Raw genomic sequence first — 6,287 nt, forward strand, 5'->3', positions numbered from 1 at the left:
TTCACGTGCTTTTGTTGTCGCAAGCCTGGACTGAAAAAAAGTGCCATTCTTCGCGAGGTGATTGACGGCGGTTTTTTTTTTTTTCTCTGCCGAAGAAATTGGGCACAGCCTTTCGGATCAGTCAACTTTGGTTCTAATCTGTGAGACTTTGGTCGAGTAATAGGAATTTAAATGAAGCGTCTTTCGATGTTGGTCGGCTTTGTGCTAACGAAGAAGTGCAATTATCGTGCTTTTGCTTTTCTTTCACGAGAACGGAAGAGATGTCACCTCTAGATGCTTGACAGAGATCTCTAAAATTGCGTATAATGAGCCGGAGCCTGCTGCACGAGAACTGTGTAGTGTCCGAGTGCAAGCGACGCTCCACCAAACATCTAGAATGTTCTTCCGAACGTATTGTTTACTGATTATCATCATTAATATACCACTACAAACATGCCTTATGTTTTTTTTTTACTTCGTTAAGTCGTTATTTCAAGAAAACCGGCGAAGTCGGGTTAAACTGGCTCAAGAAAACTGGCAATGTCGAAATGTTCGTATAAATCACCCCATTCGAACAAAAAAAGTTAGTATCAATGACCGGTATACGGGACATAGTGGAGGTAGTGCTCCGCCATCTGGTTGAAAATCACATCCCACACAGCATTCAATTTCAGCAGGCGCCTCGGACGCATGTTCTCAGACGATCGAAAAAAAAAAAAAAAAGAAATCGGCAGATCCCACGCCTTGTGGGAATCTGTTTTATGCGAAGCTGTCAGTGGGTAGTTCTAATGCTGCATTTTTGTCTTTGAACCAAGCGTTACGAGGTGGATCGACGTGTTTTTTGTAAGTGTAGTAGTATGGTGCACATCGTGGGCTCACCATGCACGTCGACCACACTGGCGTTTAAAGCGTAACTTATGGTCTGACGTAACGTCAGGATTCACGATAGAGCACATCCGTTAGTATATCGCAACGAAGTGCACTTTACGGTGCGATAATGTGAATATTGCCACACACGCTGCTTTCTTTCAATGTTTTATCCCAGCTAGCACAAAAGAGATATAATCCGTCTTATTCAGGGATATATCGTCTAAACGGTCAGCACGTCAGATTAAAGAAGCCAACTTTAGGACGAATTTAATCGAGACAAAAAATCTTGCTTCAAGGCGGACTTCTAAGGACACTTACAAGCGCATCCTTCTTTGTGATTTGTGTTGTTTACGAATATATTTCCTTAGACATCAGCAATGCGGATTGAAGAAGTCAACTTCAATAAGGACATAATTAGAACTTGAACTCCCGCTATAGACGTCAGACTCTGGAGTTTCCAAGACGTGTGGCGCCACCTGTCGGAGAAGTTTTGAGTAGTGCATAGACCGACTCCCTCGCACAGTTTGCTATGGGACCAGGTGGAACTAGCGAGTGCGAAACAACGATTTGAGCTTAATATCGCGTGTGTTTGCGCATTTAACGCTCAGAACGAAAGCTGTGAATTGCTCTCCGCTAGTCGGACGCGCCACCGAACCGTCGTGAAGTGCTTGCTCGATCACTCGCCAGAACGACGGCGAAAACAGCAGCAGACGAGACCCCTCCGCACGCTACGAAGAAACGCCGCAAAAGACGCAATGTTGCGTTGTGAATTGCCACGGAGGTAAAAGACTGAATAACAACGTTCAGTTTTGCCGATTTCCATAGTTGTCGTACGAAGAAGAAAGGTGAGAGCGCTGGATACGGGATGTTGCGAGCGTGTTGGGTAAGCGAAGTACCCGCGTTCTCCACAGCCGGTCGCATGAGAAAGTGTGATAATGTTGCTCTGCTGTTGTTTTGCGTAGCCCTGATGGAGAACCGTGGTAACCTTGACTATGAAGCTCAGCAGAGGCTCTGACCGCGGTGCTTGTCGTGTAACACGAAGTGAGCAGCTAGAGGCAGACTGAAGACGCGTGATACGCACACCACGACGAGTTGGTCGTCACCAGTCATGGGCGCGTTACCAGTGAAAAGTAACAGTGTTACAGTTACAGTTACCTAAGCCAAAAAAGTAACTCTGTTACAGTTACAGTTACAGAGTTTCCAAAAGTAACCTGTTACAGTTACAGTTACTCTGGAAAAGTAACGTCGTTACTTTTCCGTTACTGTATAGAATATGTAATAGATCACAAACAAAATGATAGGATTTATTTAATGAAAAAATACGACGGCATGCGCGGTTAGTCAAAATTGCGCGTTGTGAAACCATAGACGAAGGAAACCAAAAAGATGGCCTAACACCAGCCTTCTTTGTGTAAGCCTCATTTTGTTGCATCACTTTATTTGTTCATGCACCGCTGGTGAAAATGGACTTTATTTGCAAATAATAAACGTCCTTGGACACTAGAAGTGGAAAGCGTAGTTGATGCACTGGAACGACAGCATTATCCTAGGACGTTTATAGTGATACCCAGAAGCGCATGCGAAAAGGAGTGGGGAGTGCGTCACGAGTCAAGACAACGCCCATTGTGTCTATTGCCTACGTTCAAGGTGTATCAGACCCTGGTCGGGGGGCTCTGCGTCCGCTGAGCGCAAGCTCTCCTTAGAACAAGTGTTCGTGAAAATTACAAGCGCGATGCGGGGATCGGCGAAACGGGCAGGAAAGAATCGACAAACGGGATATTGCTAAAGCAACTGATGCAACGCTTTCTAAAACGGGGCTTGTTGGACACTGCTGGACAAGTAGCCATAGCTTTGACCTAAACAGTGCGATGACGCTGGCTCGCGAACGAAGTTGAGCGGCGAGAAAAAACTGCGAGTCGGAGTTAACCTCTTAGAATCAGTTCCAAAGATGTTTTAAAAATGATTCGCTAGTTCACGGTATTTCTGACTCTCAACCGTTTTGCGCTCGGCTGCTTTCTAGCCGCCTATCAAACACGATTAGCTCGGAGCTTCGGACCAAGGAGACTAAACTTGGCGTCCTAATGATTCACCGGTACACCAAGAGCAGAGCTAGCAGCTGAAGTGACCATAAGGATATATATGTCGAAAAAAAACACGGACCTGAACATAGCGACCTGCCCTCCCAAACTGCGAGGGGAGCGGTGCTGTGGAAAGGTGAAAGGTGGAGAGGATATGGGAAAGTAACTGTAACGCTATTTCCCGTTACAGTTACTGCGTAAAAAAGTAACAGTGTTACAGTTACAAGTTCCTCTAACTTAAAAGTAACTAGTTACAGTTACAAGTTACTGAAAAAAGTAACTAGTTACCGGTAACGCGTTACTAGTAACTAGTTACTGCCCAAGACTGGTCGTCACAGCACAGCATCGCGGACGTACGTTTTGAAGGCTCAGAGTTCTGGTTCTAACTAGCTAACACGTGCGTCATACAAGTAAATCGCAGAATGTTGGTCGTGACCACCTTCAGGTTTGTTTCGCCCGTGTCCTCCGCGGTTGCCGTAGGTTTTGCCTTTGGTTGTACCCCGCGAAAGTGGACACGCACGTATCCCCATTTGCAGTACACACAAACGGAAGACGACCATCAAGAGACCATTTGAGGATGCGTAATAAAACAGTCCAATACACGGGAAGCGAGAGATGAACTAACGGAGAATACAACTGCAAAGGCGAAAATCGCCGGGGCCATTCGTCCCTGATGAACGGAGTTTTGTACCACTGATCGTAAGATGCATAGCTAAGTAAATTGATCGTGTATGTACTTTATCGCTGTGGCATTACGTATATACCCGATTTTAACGCATTTAGGCTCTAGAGAACGGATGTCGGAGGGCTTGCCTCGAACCCGATGTCGTGTGATGCTCGCTTGTACTTGCGAGTTGCAGCGCGCGGGAATAACTAAAACTTGTTTTGCATTGTACTCGCACTTCGCTTTGATCAGCGTCCTTGGTTTCTGAAGCGTGTATTGGCAGAAGAAGCTTTCTGGGTCCTTGATTTTCAGGAAACGGCGCCTCGACACCAACGAAAGGGGAAGGATATATTGTGGTCTATGCACATTCGCTTGCGGACGGCTCTCTTTGCACTACCCAGTTAGTGCCAGGGCTGCGATGAGGGCGCTGGTGGCGGTGTTTTTCGCAGCGCCGCCTGGGCAGAGTCTGACGTCTATAAGACATATTTTTAGGACCCGTTTTGTCGCCGAGCAGCAGATCGCACGTCATTTGGTCAGTGCACGCACGTACATGCATGGACCGCCGCGAACTGAAATTTGAACTCGAGCCTGCGCACGCCATCTCTCATTGCGATAAAGAAAGTAACGCGCAAAGGCATAGGCGTGCGCAGGGTTCCCCATCAGGGGGGGGGGGGCGAAAGTTCATCGCAGCGCCTCCCCCCCCCACCCTACTAGTCAGTGTATGGGGCAGATTTTGCGCCCTCAGCGCGGCAGCCGACTGCCTCCGCGGCAAAGAAATAGTCCCGCTTCTTCTCCTTGAGCGGAGGCACCGGCCGTCCGGCTCGTGACGTCAGTCTAGAGCGCGCGCCCATTGGTGGAAGCGCGTGTGCATCCGCCTTTGAGGTGCAAATGCCGCTTTTTTCTAAAGTTGTACCCGACTATAGAAGGGTCAATGTACGGGGCAGATTTTGCGCCCCCCCTTTTAGGTGATTAGGGGGGCGGCCGCCCCCCCTGCCCCCCCTGTGCGCACGCCTATGCGCAAAGGGATAAAGGCGTGTGGCGTTCACATTGCGTCAGCAGTCATGGAGGCTTCCAAGTTCGTTAACCAGCAAGCTTTACGTAATTTACTGGCAGCGATAACCGTTTAACCCAATTCCTCACTAGCGTTGATCCATCCGCGCGGCTGCCTCTGCTTCTGCAATGTCATTCGCGCGCGTCGGTCATGTCCTCTTTTGCTTTATTTTGTGCTTGTGTCTCGATTCGTAGAGACTATACGGATGGAGCTTTGAAGACGCTGTACTTCGCTGCATGTGCAACTTATGGGCCCGAATGCAAGTGTGTTTCTGTGGAGCGCCCGTTACGCTGACTGACGGTTAGGCTTAGGCCCGCAAGATTCCCTGCGGCTAAATGCACGCCTCGTCTTGCGTGTGGGGTGCTCTCGCAACTTCCTTTCTTCTATGCTGGATGGATGGACGCGGGCACCTTGACGTGCGATTACGGCTCTTTGGATTTACGGATTTGATATAAACCACAGGCTTCTGTCATGTTAAGGTAAGTTAATTTTCACTGCGTTGCACTCTGTTTGCGAGAACCATCAGAAATGAGTGAAAGAAAATGCAATGCGTTGCATCACGAATTACATGTTTCAGCAGTGCGTGACTGCGTAATTTATGAAGAATAAATTATTAAGCTGTTCAGACATAAATGTAGGCTATGGTTTTCGTTTATGTTTGAACGCACATGAACGGAACTATTTTTATTACTTGACCTGACTTCAGTAAACTGACCCTGTGCGATCTTTATTTGCAGCTTGATGGAGCTAGTTTAAAGATATAAATTAGCTCAAGTTGCCTGTGCCACGTAAAAAAACTCGGAGAAGTAACACATGTGTCACTTGCTTTCTCGTGTCACTGTAACAAAGTTGATGATAAGCTGGAGAATCTTCGTAATGACAATGTACTAGTTCGTCGTTTTTTGGCACAGCACCGTATGCACGTGACGAGAGCCTGGGCGCGCTTGTCTATTAATTTCGAATTTCTGAGGGCATTATGGTCATAGGCGCGTTTTAAGGGGAGGAGTTCGGCGTTTTTTCTCAGTGCTTGATAACACTTTGCTTTTACTGCCTCCACGCACGCGTTGGAGCCTGTGGATTATATTTTCCCCTCTCTGTTAACCTACTCCTTCATCTGTAAGCCTGTTAGAAGAATGATCGAAAAGTTCTCTAACACGTCACTTAAGCACCTGGTTAATTATAACATGCTCGCTCTGTCGCTGTACAGTGTTATTGAGTTTTCGTCTTTTCACGCAGTCCCTTATAAGGTAATAATGCATATAACAAAATTCTTTTATTTCCCTATTTTTGCGGGTTATAGTTGCTCTAGATGTTTAGAAACAAGTACTACGCCAACTAAATTATGACTTCTCTACTGATATGGTTACTTGTTTTTTTCGTATGCATACCGATAGATGTCAAACTAGTTTAGTTTTTCTCTTTTCCTTGGAGACATTAAAAAAAACAAAAGGTCACACAACTTATTAAAGCGGTTGTGAACTTCTGTGAGTGTCTGTGTGTGATGGCATCGTCAACAAATCGCGCCGCGTCAACAAATCATCGTCGCGCCATATGTGGACGCCATACCCGTGCTCTCTTAACTATGTACCCGATTTTAAGCTGCGCAATATTTCTTCTGTTAAAAGTTAGAACATGCGCTTTACTA

The sequence above is a fragment of the Rhipicephalus sanguineus genome, chromosome 5 (genome assembly GCF_013339695.2).
Source record: "Rhipicephalus sanguineus isolate Rsan-2018 chromosome 5, BIME_Rsan_1.4, whole genome shotgun sequence".
Lineage (NCBI taxonomy): Eukaryota > Metazoa > Arthropoda > Arachnida > Ixodida > Ixodidae > Rhipicephalus > Rhipicephalus sanguineus.